Genomic DNA, 15,695 nt, shown 5'->3' with positions numbered 1-15,695 from the left:
TGCCGTATAGACGCCTTATAACGAAAATATTTTCCTGTGTGATTTGCAACCAGCTTGGCAACTTCTCGAGAGTCAGGACGGAGCACGCTGTCCTGATGGCGAGTCACGTAAATACACTGTCGTAATGTCTTGTGTGCTGTATGGGAGAGTAATAGAACCTTTGCTTTTCATGTTGTATATTGATGACTTAGCTGATAATATTACTGTCAGACTAAGACTTTTTGCAGATCATAGAGTTATGTACAAGGAAAGAATATCAAGCAAAAATATCCAGTTATATCTCGGCAAAACATCAGTCCGTTGTAAAAGTTGGCAACTAGCTCTCAGTTCAGAGTGTTGCAGCTCATGAGACGTAAAACTGTAACGTCAGTTGACTCTAGGAGTTGTACAACACAATTAGTCACTCATGTCATAAGACATTGGCAGTAACAGCTTACAGAGACAAGAAGTGAAATAACACCATAGGCTCAGTTTTACGCAAACGGAATGGCAACCTATGACAAATGAGTGGTGTAGTTGGAACCTGCAGTTTGTCTACAAAAGAGATTTTACACTGAACACTTCTATGTCCCATATCTGAATGCTGCTCATATGTATGGACTTCTGTTACGTCTGACATCGAGAATATTCAAAGAGCAGTGGAAATGGGCTAATGCAAGTTCGACTGACGAGAGAAAAAGGGCTGCTAAAAAATCTTAACAGGCACACACGCGACGAAAGAGTCGTATATTTCGCGACAGTTTGCTTAGAAAATTTGAGGAACTGTGTTTCAGAACGGAGCGCACGAACATTCTTCAGCCTCATTCACGTCTTCACCGCGTAGTCCGTGCAAATAGTACTAGGCAAATAATATTTCGCACAGAGGTGTACGTGAGTCATTCTTGCAACGCTCTGTCCGTGAACGCAACGGGAAGAAACGTAAATACAAGGTAGTCAATGACCAGATAGTTGGTTTGAACTCTACTGTGCTGCTGGAGGTGGTACATCGTAGTTTTCATCTAACCTCTGAATTGACTGACTCAGCTGGTCACAGAGGGACCTAAAATTTAATGTAGATTCCGTTCGAATCACGACGCAGTTCGGCATTTTTCACATTAACAAACATATAGAGAGGTGAAAGATTTGGTAAGCAACGGATAAAAATCTTAAAATTAAATTACAATGAAATGAATACCCCTAGCTGCATATAGGCGTTGACATAAGTCAATGAGGACAGTTGAAAATGTGTGCCCCGTCCGGGACTCGAACCCGGGATCTCCTGCTTACACGGCAAACGCTCTATCCACCTGAGCCACCGAGGACACAGAGGATAGTGCGTCTGCAGGGACCTATCTCTGGCACGCCTCCCGTGAGACCCACATTACCAACTTATTGTCCCACACTTTATTCAAAGTGCCCCTGCCCATTATACTCATTACCCGTAGCTTTTTGCCGATACCCGTAAGAGTTCGGGCACTGTTTGTGTATCCGCATAGAAGAAGGTGGTCAAATGGCCGGTGACCTTTGGAATTGCATCCCGGTATTTAACCACGCCACTGAGTAAAAGCTTAATACACAATACAATAAAAAGTACTATCTTCCACACACTTCGCAGTAACTCGCAGACTGTAGGTGTACACAGTGAGCCAAAACGTTTGACCACTGTCCACCATGGGACTAAAAACTGTTGGCGTTGAAGACTCGTGACGCAGTATGGAAACTATATAAGCGGAACAGAGTGGAATGAGGAATCACTAGAGTGCCGATACGGCTGTAAATGGAGAAACCTACTGACGTCAGCGATTTGGACAAGGGGCTGAACGCTATGGCCCGGCGCCTGGAAACGAGCATCTCTGGAATGGAGGAGCTGGCGTGCTGTTCACGTCCTCCTGTCGCGAGCATCGACGGTAAGTGATTAAAGAACAATGAAACCACGAACAGGCGACAAATTGTCGAGCGTTCACGCAACATCATAGAACATGGAGGTCGGAGACTTACACCCTCTGTGCAGCAGAATAGGAGGCGCGACCTGTGGAATATCTGACAACATACATTAATGATGCAGGACCAACTGTTTCGAAGCTCACCGTTCAGCGCATTTTGCTGATTTGCGGCTCCACAACGGATGACACGTGCGTGTTTCCATGTTGACCCAACGACATCATCATTTACGACTGCTGCTGACACAGGATCATCGAGACTGAACCGTGAATCAATGAAATCGTATCGCCTGGTCGGATAAATAGTGTTTCTTCTACACCAGGTGGATGGTCATGTCAAGATCCGCCGTCGCAGGTTCGAATCCTGCTTCGGGCATGGATGTGTGTGATGTCCTTAGGTTAGTTAGGTTTAAGTAGTACTAAGTTCTAGGGGACTGATAACCTCAGAAGCTAAGAGCCATTTGAACCATTTTGAACGAGATACGCCGTGATCCAGGCGAAAGACTGCCCGAAATATGCTCCGCGCCACGGTGGGCAATTTATGCTACAGCGGACGTTCAGCATGGTTTACATGGAACCTGTGGTAGTAATGTAAATAATCATGACAGCTGTAGATTACTTTCACTTTACTGGGTACCACACGCATCTCTTCATGCTTGCTGTCATCACCGACAGCTATGGCGTTTTCCAACAGTATAACTGCCCATGCCGAAGGGTACAGTGGTTTGTGGAACATGATGGTGAACTCACGATGTTTTGGCCACCAAATTTGCCTTATGTGAACCTGTGGAACACATACGGGACGCTATCGGCCGCAAGCTCTGCGCTCACAAGTCACCACCCGTAATTTACAGAAAAGGTGTGACCTGTGCGTAGATGTCTGAAGCCAGATACTTCCGGAAACCTATCGAGCACTTGTCAAATCCATGCTGAGCAGAATTGCTGCTTTATTGTGTTCCAAAGTTGGCCACCAGGCTATTAAGCGGGTGGTCGTCATGCTTGCCTCATCAGTATAGTTACAGACATGACGTGGTCTTAAGAGGCAGAAGAAATTTATGGAGATTGTGCACGGACCGTGACAGTACGTTTGGCACGGCTGGGACGTGGGACGAGCTCCCAGCTAGAGTGAGCGTCGCCTAGTGCGGGTGCGGCGCCGTTCCAGGGCACTGCATTAAGCGCCGCCACCGCTGCATTAGTTACGGCGAGGGCTCACGAATAAGCGGCGAGTTCACGGGCTGACGGGGCGCCGGAATGTTGGCCGCACTGGCGCGCGCAGGTCTCGCCTTTCAGACGCCGCAGCAAGACCCGTCCAGTGGTCTGACTTGGCGTCTGTCTTCACGTCGCCGCTACACCGCAGCCGAGAAGCGGCACCGGCGGCACGGAAGTGGAACAGACGGGTGACAGGGCGTCGTACGTCGGTTACATCATCTTTCAAGTCAAGTCAAGGGTACGGCGTCCGAGAGTGTGTACCACAGTGAGGTAAACGCAAGTTTGCAGTGTGATTCCGCGCTATTAGTCTCCGAGGCTTTTTCATTATTGAGATTTACGTAGAAATAGCCGCAAATCTAGTAGATCGTGAGTATATTGAACTTGGTGATACCACCAATCTTTCTTGGCCTACGGCGTCGTCAATGTGGTGGACATAAACACGGTGGAACCGCGCTGCTGCTGCTACGGTCGCAGGTTCGAATCCTGCCTCGGGCATGGATGTGTGTGATGTCCTTAGGACAATTAGGTTTAAGTAGTTCGAAGTTCTAGGGGACTGATGACCTCAGATGTTGTCCCATAGTGCTCAGAGCCATTTGAATCATTTGATAACGCCCGCCCGCATTCTGCTAGACTGACAAAAAAACACTGTGCTGAAGCTGGATTGAGAAGTCATCCCACATCCACCTTATTAACCTTATCTCGGGCTCTCAGATTTTCACCTTTTCCGCTTTCTGTCGAACAGTTTTCAAGGAACTTTCTTTCCGGATGTGAAAATGCGCACCGAACATGGCTCGGCGACTTCTTCGCCTCAAAATCACGTGATTTCTACAGTCGCGGAATCGAAAAGTTATCCCAGCGTTGGCACACTGTTGTAAATAGTGGAAGAGTCTTTGTCACCTGTATCTGTTGTGTTTATTATTAAACTTATGGAAAAAAACATTACGAACCTATGCACCAATCCAACACATTAAAAACAGCTTCATTCTCTTTTTGTTTTGAGACATTTGTTTCGATGCGTGCCGCGACGCCTTCCTCTCCTTTGTCAACTTTATCTCAGAAGCCGGCCTTTGTGACCGAGCGGTTCTAGGCGCTTCAGTCTGGAACCGCGCGACCGCTACGGTTGCAGGTTCGAATCCTACCTCGGGCATGGATGTGTGTAATGTCCTTAGGTTAGTTAGGTTTAAGTAGTTCTAAGTTCTAAGGGACTGATGACCTCAGATGTTTAGTCCCATAGTGCTCAGAGCCATTTGAACGATTTTTTTATCTCTGAATATCAATTCAACTTCCCCCACTGACATGGAATTCATTCGCTGAAGTCCTTAACGCCATCTGTCTTGTCCTGCTGTCCCTTTCTCCAGCCAGTATTTTCCATTACATTCCTTTCCTCTCGAATTTTGTGATGAAGCTACTCATCGAATGATTCGCTTCATTTTCTTTCCTTCTGTGACAATACATATCAAAAATTCCTCAAATTACGGCCTATGTGTGATACCTTCAGACTGTATCTAGAGAGGAATGCATAAAGGAAAAAAATGTATATATATTTTCAAAGTACTGTTCTACATCTGTTTGCTCATGTGTGATGTCACACGCCACAGTTGCAGTCGTCGTCCTGTTCTGAGGTTTAATACATACATTGTTTGTTGAGCACAATGACTGGAAGACCTGATTTGTAATAGCTATAAATATTTAATTAGTGTAGTTTCTTTTGGTGTAAGCGATTATATATTACAGCAAGGAAAAACTGCAGTTAAGACTGTGAGGAGGCGTTCGCTGTTTACTGTTTCCTCCTGTGGACGTATCCGTTTTAAATAATCTCTGTCATCACACAGAATTCATCGGTCTACTAAACTTATTTATCTGATGTCATTACGTCAGTGTTTGTTACCGGTAAACTACGAAGAAATAATAAATAAGAGGAACAGACAGGGGACAGTCTACGTCGTCGCCAATTTCACTTACCCTGATTTAATTATTTAAATATTAATAAACAGCAATAAACTTCTGTCAGCAAGAGAGAGAAAAGAACATTCCACAGACACTTCTGACTTCTTCACATGCCACAGTTTCTGACGAACAACGTCGCCACCATGAATTTTAATATTGACTACAACTGCGTCACGATTAGAAGAAAAACCACGTTACTGGACTCAGATATTCAGCGTGTCTGGTCATGTAAAAACAACGAGAGAGCCATACTGCAGTGTTAGTATTTGTATAGAAGCAGACGTGTCTCCACGAAAACATTTACTTAGTTACAAGCCATTATTTTAGGTTTTGTCCGCTAGATGATAACTGATCGATGTTAGTAACAGAAATAAATTCATCACCAAGAAAACAGCTTTTTGCAAATTTCAAGATACCATTTGTTAATGAGGCAGTTCTATCTTTAATGTCGCTACTCAGTATTTCCCTGACTTCTCAGAGTATTACCGTTGCTCTAGAGACATGAGGCATGTACATATTTTCGTTAGCCATAGGTTTGTTCGGGTGCACTACTCCCGCTGTTTTACTGAGAAAGTATTACACGTGATAGCAGTGCAGTGTCGAGATACATCAGGAACTACGTAATAAGCCTGTTATTTTATCCGACAATATCATTATGAGAAAGGAAAATCGGCGTTCAACCTCATTTCTGTATTAGGCAGTTGGGCCACTTTCAAAAAGATACTGATTTATAAAAGATAAATTATTTCGTTACCGATGGTAAGACCTTTTTAGCGATTAGGCTGCTTCATATTCATCTTTAACTTATTCATAGAATGATCTGGCCTTCAATGACAGCGTCCACGAAAGCTTGCAGACTACACTATCCAAATGTTCCTTATGTGCGAAGTAGCTGATCATTAACCCATTTACTATCTCAATTGCAGTTACAGTTCACTGGAAGAGAGGAAAGTGTATCCCGCACTACTACAGCAGGAAGTGTGGATGGATGTGTTAATGCTGTCGTCATTATCAAGTAATGACACCGAAAAGAATAATAGCGAGAAATCTGTCAGACGTCATGGGCAGATAGCTGAAATAGTATCACAGTTTCCATTACATCTCGAATCTGTTTTTAATAAAAAGTGGCGGACGAGTATGTAATTACAAACCAGATCTAGGAAATGTCATTAAATTAATAGCAACGTTCTTCACTAACGCACTATCTAATCGAAAGTATCTGGATACCTATTAGTGGACACTAATATAGGATGTCTTCATCTTTATGACGGCTTGAAGTCTGCTGGAGACACTTTCAATGTGGGTCTGAATGTCTGTGGAGGAATGGCAGCCAATTCTTCCTCCAGAGCCGAAGCCAGGAAAGGTAACTATGTCGGATGCTGGGGTCCGGAGCGAAATCGACGTTCTAACACATCCCACTGATGTCGCACTGGGTTCACAATAGGGACTCTGAGCAGGCCTGTCCATTTCAGGCATGTCACTGCATTACATTTTCAGAAATAATACAGATACCGACATGTGCCTGATAATGTTTTAATTTATCTGCTTTCTAGTTTGAAAATGAATAAAGATATGGACATGTAACTCACAGTTAACAGATACGATTCTCAAATTTTTGTGTGTGTTGAGAACGTAAGTCAGGATGTTGTGACATTACAAGAAGCCGTCTCGCGAAGTGGGAGACAGTGGTGAGTGTGTCGACACCTCGCGCTGGCCTGCTGTCCGAGCAAGGAATGCAGGTAAGCTGGGGGCTGAAAGGCGGATGTGGGTTTTCCCCGAGACTCGAGAGCACGCGCTTGGCTGAAGGGTGGAGACGACTCAATGACGGCTAAGGTGGTTAAAATTAAAGATGAATATGATATTTTCAACAATAATACGTCACACACCCTACAAACATGATACAGGAAAACCACTTACACCAGAAACATCGCGAATGGGAGACTAGATTATTGCATCTTCAAGCACAAGTTTAGCGTAAATATTATGAAAGTTGCTACTGTTTTAATAGCATTAGATAACACTAATAACAACTGAAGTACTGAAGCTATTTGACCACATGAAGAGTGAAATAAAAGTTAACAATGTCAGTAAACACCACAACAGACTACTTTTATAAAATCATGCTTGCGTCTAAAGAATTATAGAACAGTTCATTTCAAAGTTTATATGATAATGAGTCAATATTACAACTCTTCCAGAGTTACAAGTAATATGAAGGCAGCATTATTTTCACAGATCCTTACCTAATGCACCCGCGTCAGTTACGTACTCTAAACTTCTTTAATATTTTGTGAGCGTGAATTAAATATTTAACTTTTCATTGGATTTCGAGTAGATTGTGAGAGCCAGTTACATATTTCAACTTTCCATTTGACTTGGAGTTTTGTGAATGTGAGTTACGTACATGAACTTTTGACTAGACTTAGAATATTTGACAGCGTTTTCGGTGACAGATTGTTACGGGACTACACAAACTTGTGTGTTGTCCTTAGGTTAGTTAGGTTTAAGTAGTTCTAAGTTCTAGGGGACTGATGACCATAGATGTTAAGTCCCATAGCGCTCAGAGCCATTTTTGAACTACACAAACATTAACTTCCTGTACGAGTTCTGAGGCAGCTGTGAACTGTAGTTGTTTTCTGCAGTTAATATTAATACTTTTGTACCATGGCCTTAATGCATGCAATCGCAGTGGCTAATTAGGATAGTGAACTCATGTCGTGATTGGTAACTTGAGTGTCTGCTACTGATTTTCGTAAATTAACGCGCAGTTCACTGAATTTTGTGCACACTTCCCTCTATGTTCGATGCTCCACTCACACTTTATACATTAAGTGTTGTTTAATTGTTTTTATTCGAATCAGCTGTTTATGTGAGACCACTATAAACACAAGTATGAATATTATTCAATAATCATTCATTTCGTTTAAATTATAACCGTCTTGTTTTTTCAGCATCGTTAATCGTAGAAGGTTTACTCAGACTTTTACTTATTTCTGTACAGGCTGTCGCAGGAGGAATCGTAAATATTCAGGACAGGAACTACCATTTGAAGCAAAAGCTTTATGTGGATATATGCCCTATTCCGAATGGTTTCCAAGATATGGTTCAAATGGCTCTGAGCACTATGGGACTTAACTTCTGAGGTCATAAATCCCCTAGAACTTAGAACTACTTAAACCTAACTAACCTAAGGACATCACAAACATCCATGCCTGAGGCAGGGTTCGAACCTGCGGCCGTAGCGGTCGCGCGGTTCCAGACTGTAGCGCCTAGAACCGCTCGGCCACCCCGGGGGTTTCCGAGATACACACATTTAATGTCGACAGTCATTTATTTTCTGTGTGGTTTAATGCATTGTCAGGTTAACACATGTAGACATGTTGCAAGTGTTAGTGAACATCGCAACATGCGTTTTACAAAGTGTCAATTGAAAAATACGTATTTTTAAAACGATCACCACTAAGCATGATCCTACATGACATGTTATAACTGTTGCATAGTTCACAATAAATGTTCAAATATGCCGCCGTCAGCTTCAATCGATTTTTGGCCTCTTGGGAGAACATGTTGTGTCGCTCGTCTGAGTGAGTTTGCACCTTCCCTAATGAGGGAGCGGCGTCCATAATGCGACCAAGCAGTTCATCTTGAGTACACACATTTCGTTTGTATACCTCAGACTTCATTCAACCCCATGAACAAAAATGTAATGGCATAGGTCTGGCGACCTTGGTGACAAGTCCAGTGATAAGTTAATTACAGTAGTGATAGTCCTTCACACGGAGGGTAAAATATGGAGGGGATCCGTCATTGCGAAAGAACAGTGCAGTCCGTGCGACTAAAGAAACGACCTCAAGAAAAGCAAGTAAATCTGTCCTGTCATTCACTCTTCTGAAGTGACTGGACTATCATGTTACCGATCACACCGCGCCAACTTGGAAACTGGTTTCCATTGCAGCGTCGTGTGGACTTTCCTGACACCATCTATGATTATTACGTGTTTTTTTGGTTCCATACTGTGTGAACGTGGCTTCATCAGTGAATTAATTGAACCAAAAGACTATTGTCGTCAACGAGTGACAAAAATCAAGTCGTGTGGTATTGTCGCCAATATGAAGAGAGCAGATACGAGTTTTAGAAATGGGTATAATTAGCCTGCTCTAACTATTGCGCTTGAGTGCGCATGTACTGTTGGGTTTCCGTTGCGGAAGGTTGAGATGCTTTAATGGTTGCGGTGGAGATAGGGGCAGACAGGCTGAAGAATTTGTACACCCCTGCCTTGCACATTAGGGACTGTTTACATGCAAAGTTGGGGAGCCAAGAAGCTATTTGAATGGTGGTGTTTTAGTGAAAGAGATAGACCTGGTGAAGCCAATAAATACAGGGTGTTCAGAAATTCCTATTACAAACTTCTATGACTTGTAGAGGGCAGTCAGTACATAATATTTTGAATAGAAACCCATGTCCGGAAACGTATTGTTTCCGTTCTACGATGTTTTCAGCTCAGAGCTGTAACGCTCCATGTCCACATCCACACAAGCTAAAGTGTTCTGCATAACTGATCTTCCCACAAAACATATTGGACCCGCTCTTGGAAGCTGAGCCATTGAACGTCCATCATGAAACGTGGTTTCACTTTGCTGGCGCACCACCTCACTTCTCATGTGCGGTTCGGAGGCATCTCAACAGACGATATGGTGAAAGATGGGTAGTTAGAATTAAATTAATACCTTCAGCTGCTAAGGGGTGCTGATATATTTCAACGGGGACAGGTGAAAATGTGTGCCCCGATCGGTACTCGAATCCGGGATCTCCTGCTTACATGGCAGACGCTCTATCCATCTGAGTCACCAAGGGTACAGAGGATAGCGCGACTGCAGGGACTATCTCGCGCACGCCTCCCGCGAGACCCACATTCTCACCTTTTGAGGTTCGCCGATGACATTGTAATTCTTTCAGAGACAGCAAAGGACTTGGAAGAGCAGTTGAACGGAATGGATGGTGTCTTGAAGGGAGGATATAAGATGAACATCAACAAAAACAAAATGAGGATAATGGAATGTAGTCGAATTAAGTCAGGTGATGTTGAGGGTATTAGATTAGGAAATGAGACACTTAAAGTAGTAAAGGAGTTTTGCTATCTGGGAAGCAAAATAACTGATGATGGTCGACGTAGAGAGGATATAAAATGTAGACTGGCAATGGCAAGGAAAGCGTTTCTGAAGAAGAGAAATTTGTTAACATCGAGTATAGATTTAAGTGTCAGGAAGTCATTTCTGAAAGTATTTGTATGGAGTGTAGCCATGTATGGAAGTGAAACATGGACGATAAATAGTTTGGACAAGAAGAGAATAGAAGCTTTCGAAATATGGTGCTACAGAAGAATGCTGAAGATTAGATGGGTAGATCACACAACTAATGAGGAAGTATTGAATAGGATTGGGGAGAAGAAAAGTTTGTGGCACAACTTGACCAGAAGAAGGGATCGGTTGGTAGGACATGTTCTGAGGCATCAAGGGATCACCAATTTAGTATTGGAGGGCAGCGTGGAGGGTAAAAATCGTATGGGGAGACCAAGAGATGAATACACTAAGCAGATTCAGAAGGATGTAGGTTGCAGTAGGTACTGGGAGATGAAGAAGCTTGCACAGGATAGAGTAGCATGGAGAGCTGCATCAAACCAGTCTCAGGACTGAAGACCACAACAACAACAACAACATGTCCACACACTACATTCGTAGTGTCCCACCCCAACACACTCATTACTCGTGAAAGACATTCTTACCAAGTCCCGTAAGAGTTCGGGGAATATGTGTGCATCTGCACAGAAGAAGAGGATCACGTCCGAAAGAACAGACATCATATCCATATAAGTATAAAGATGGGTAGGCCGAGGTGGTCTAAGCGCGTGGCCGCCGCAATCGTCGGATTTAACTCCTACGGAATAATTCGTTTAATTGACGATACTCCCGCAGAGATAGAGGAATATCTACTGGCACGGGTTCTTGCAGCTGCGCTAGAAACTTAAGAGACACCAGGTGGGAATATGAGTGTGTACCGGAACGTGCCTCTAGGTACAATATACGTAACAACGTTGGTGGGAGACAGATCAAGCTGCTGTCTTAATACAGCAGTATTGTAGGTTGCTTTTCATTTTGGAATAACGCAAAAACGTAATGTTTAAGTGTTAATACACAAAAAATGTGCTTAAGCGGTAAATGGATGTTTCGTTATGTTTTCTATCGAATTGTTACCTAATAATTTATTGTTAGGCGTCATGCCAAATCAGTTCCTCAAACAGAAGTGGATGAATTAAACATTTTAATCGAAGCCGCCGTAGAACGGAAAAGATACCTTTCCGGACATGGGTTCCTATTCAAAACATCATGTACTCACTCTCCTCTACAAGAGCAAGAAGTTTGTTTTGTAAAGGGAATATCCGAACACATTGTACATTCGTTTCCATGGAAATCTGAATGTGGTGTCATTTTGTCTGTCTTCTCCTTTTGATTTTGAACTGTATTTCTGTATTATGTTACGAAGGTTATCGGCGGAAGATACTAGGAGCTAGCTGGAGGCGGTGTCTGAACTGTTTGCGATGTACCTATTCCAGTCGCAGTTGTCGGATCCCGGAACCTTTCTGAAAGCGGTTCGATTGCTGCAGGGCTTTTAATTAAGATTCTGGTGTGGTGAGAAATTTAATACCATCTCACAGATCAAAGCAAAGCTGGCGACCCTTACTTGGAGTGACTTTACACCGTAGCAAATGGAAAAATCTGCGGAGCTCTTTAACACTACAATTAATAGTGTTAATAACATGTACTGATTAATTGTGCATAATGTCAAATGTATATTCTTTACTATGTGATGTCTTCGATCTACTGTACCGAAGTTTGAAAGTAGTGTGACATGTTTACTCTTTGCAAGTTAAGTTCTTTGTATTATTTGGAGGGAAGTGGTATTTAATTATGTATGTTTGTGTTGACTTCTTAATATGTTTAAATAAGTTTGCTGGCAACTATGTAATAACTGGTTCATACATAGGGACTTTGTATTGTATAAAGAGAAACCCAAGGTAGTTCCCCTCTGCAATGGAAGTCAGTTGGCGCGCTAGGAAAAGGTGGATGTGGCGCTCAGTCTGGGCGGCGAGTGAGAGATCACAGTAGTCAGTCGGTAGCAAGTAACTGACGAGTAAACAACGCAGGTGCCGAGTGAGGCTTACAGTACTGCAACTGGAATGGAATGGCCTCGGATCTAATATGAGGCTGAAAAGTGGTGCTCTCGATTTGGGAAAAGCTCTAAAAGTGATATTAACAACGCCACGGAGAGGTAAATAGAGGTAATTACTGCCAATGGAAAGACCACCTAGCCGCCACATGCTCGCCACCACGATTGCGCAACCACTTCGTCACACTTACGAAAGGTCAGAACTGTATTACTGTATGAACCAGTAATGTTTGGTTCTGTGAAAATATAATCATAATATTCAAAATGTGTTTGAACAATGTGTCCAGCCTATGCACTTATCCAAGTAGGATCCTCTCCTTTAAGTGATGGAATCCGAGAGTGTCCTTTGCATAAAAAGCATTAACAGTTTTAAAGTTCATCTTAGTTGATGTGTGGCAAAGTTATGCCAGTACTTTTAATGTGCAGGGTAAAATTTACTTGTTTTTTTTCATACATATAAAAGAGACTATTTATGTTTGAGTTTTTTGAAACTTAACTAGAAAATGAACTTGAATATCAGTTTAGGAAACAGTATTACTTGGAAAACGAAGTGTTCTAATGTTTGTTGCTTTAAAGTTGTTTCCAAAAACTACTTGCTTCACAAATGGTATCGTGAAACACTTTGTCTTGAGGTTGTTTGAAGTAAAAGTTTACTGGAGATTATCGCTGATTTTGTAGAGGTTTTGTCAGGGTAAAGAGTGTTAAAATAGTACAAAATTAATTGTCTCAAATGAAAGAGTAATCCAATTTCCTTAATGCTACATAATTTTGAAAGTGTGTGTGTAGTTTTGTTGTTACAATGAAAGGGATATTTTGTGGGACCACATTTCTTTCCCATCATAATAAAAAGGATAAATCAGATTAGTAGGTTTTTGGTTAATGACTCTTGAACTGATTACTGAGAAGCAAAGATAGAAAGTTTGTATGTTGTGTCTCCTTATTGCTTTTGTATAGTAAATGTGTGTATTAATTGTACTTCACTATTATAATGTGGTATCTGGTCTTATGTGGGTTGTGAAGAGCAAGTTTGGACTATATTAGTGAAAGGCAAAAGTAATAATTAAATTGTTGTTGTTGTTGTTGTTGTTGTTGTTGTTGTTGTGGTCTTCAGTCCAGAGACTGGTTTGATGCAGCTCTCCATGATACTCTACCCTGTGCAAGGTTCATCATCTCCCAGTTCCTACTGCAACCTACATCCTTCTGAATCTGTTTAGTGTATTCATCTCTTGGTCTCCCTATACGATTTTTACCCTCCTCGCTGCCCTCCAATGCTAAATTTGTGATCCCCTGATGCCTCAGAACATATCTTACCAACCGATCCCTTCTTCTAGTCAAGTTGTGCCACAAACTCCTCTTCTCCCCAATTCTATTCAACACCTCCTTATTAGTTATGTGATCTAACCATCTAATCTTCAGCTTTCTTCTGTAGCACCAGATTTCGAAAGCTTCTATTCTCTTCTTGTCCAAACTGTTTATCGTCCATGTTTCACTTCCATACATGGCTACACTCCATACAAATACTTTCAGAAACGACTTCCTGACACTTAAATCTATACTCGATGTTAACAAATTTCTCTTCTTCAGAAATGCTTTCATGTCATTGCCAGTCTACGTTTTATATCGTCTCTACTTCGACCATCATCAGTTATTTTGCTCCCCAAATAGCAAAACTCCTTTACTACTTTAAGTGTGTCATTTCCTAATCTAATTCCCGCAGCATCACCCGATTTAATTCGAATACATTCCATTATTCTCGTTTTGCTTTTGTTGATGAAGGGCTTATTTGCAAATCTTGTGACTGCTTTACTGGTAAAGTGACAACTGCTGCTACTCACTGTGTAATTTGTCCATTTGGGTGTGCTCACTACACTTCTCAGAACAGTATTTAATGAAAGTTCGTTTTGAATTAGTAAAAATAGGTTCTTTATAAATAATGTTTTTACATTATTATGCCTAATTAGGCTCGCAGCCGTGTAACTATTTCATTTAATAATAGTCAGTTGCTGTTGGCAACGGCCTTGCCGCATTGGGTACACCGGTTCCCGTCAGATCACCGAAGTTAAGCGCTGTCGGACGTGGCCGGCACTTGGATGGGTGGCCATCCGGGCCGCCATGAGCTGTTGCCATTTTTCGGGGTGCACTCAGCCTCGTGATGCCAATTGAGGAGCTACTCGACCGAATAGTAGCGGCTCCATCATAACGACCGGGAGAGAGGTGTGCCGACCACACGCCCCTCCTATCCGCATCCGCATGTGAGGATGATACGGCGGTCGGGTGGTCCCGATGGGCCACTTGTGGCCTGAAGACGGAGTGGTGTGCTGTCTACCTACAGCTATTATTACAAAATTAAGGTTCGATACCAATCCTTCCGTTAGGTAAACTCGGTCAATTTTCTAAACTCCTCTCAGAGGGTAACATTTACTGCAAGTTTACTACCGCAGTAGTGTTCTACGTGGTCGCATTGTGACAGAAATAAACCTTGTCGTCACTAGGATAAACTGCACGCCGGCGTAACAAGCGGAGCAGTAGTGTTATACACTGAATCGCGGCCGGCCGGAGTGGCAGAGCGGTTCTAGGCGCTACAGTCTGGAACCGCGCGACCGCTACGGTCGCAGGTTCGAATCCTGCCACGGGCTTGGAGTGTGTGTGATGTCCTTAGGTTGGTTAGGTTTAAGTAGTTGTAAGTTCTAGGGGACTGATGACCTCAGAAGTTAAGTCCCATAGTGCTCAGAGCCATTTGAACCATTTGAACTAAATCGCGTAATTTGCAATTCGCGCGCCGGCAGCTACAAAGAATGTATGACTCCTGGCCGAGACTACAAGTGGAACTCGGCCCGCGGGCGAAAGGGACGTTTCGGTATGAGCCGTCAGCCCAGAGACGATCTGTGCAGCTGCCCTTTGCGCACGCCGCGTGACGGACACGGCGGCGGCAGCTCCGTCAGCGGTTTCCCGAGCATCGCGCTGCTCGGCGCTGCGTGGCCGCGTTCCCAGTGAGCGGTGCGGTGGCCCGAGACACGACGGGACGGGACGGGACGGTCTGGTCGCAGCGAGCTGCTATCTCGGCGGCCGCCTCTCTGGCTGCTCTCCTGGCACCCTGTCGCCGAGGAAGGCGTTCACCGAACTGGCGCGCCGCAAAACGGCAGGGAGGTGTCTGCTCGCGATAAGACCGGCCCTCCAGCCTCGCTCCTCCAGCACTTCCCTCAGTGCGCAGCAGCCGCTACTCCCTTCTGCTGAATGGAAGCCGCCCACAACGTACTGTGACAGCCTTGAGCTGTCTCGCCATCCCTAAATTTCCCAAACCGTGCAGGACAATATCTGTACAGCGTTTATCACAATCGCGAAAACCAGCGCAGGTCAAAGTATATGATAATACGAATATGGTGTCCTTAGAAAATT

General features: G+C 43.4%; 1 protein-coding gene and 1 pseudogene across 1 annotated transcript in view; one reads left to right on the top strand and one right to left on the bottom strand.

The window, feature by feature from the left end:
- The window catches only part of LOC126185072 (tyrosine-protein phosphatase non-receptor type 13-like), a 741,952-nt gene that overhangs the window by 600,897 nt on the left and 125,360 nt on the right, over positions 1-15,695 (bottom strand). The window lies entirely within an intron of this gene.
- LOC126100224 (5S ribosomal RNA) lies at positions 14,308-14,425 on the top strand (annotated as a pseudogene).

Source organism: Schistocerca cancellata, chromosome 1 (genome assembly GCF_023864275.1).
Source record: "Schistocerca cancellata isolate TAMUIC-IGC-003103 chromosome 1, iqSchCanc2.1, whole genome shotgun sequence".
Lineage (NCBI taxonomy): Eukaryota > Metazoa > Arthropoda > Insecta > Orthoptera > Acrididae > Schistocerca > Schistocerca cancellata.
Note: the sequence above shows the minus strand (reverse complement) of the source record. Positions and strands in the feature narration are given on the sequence as shown.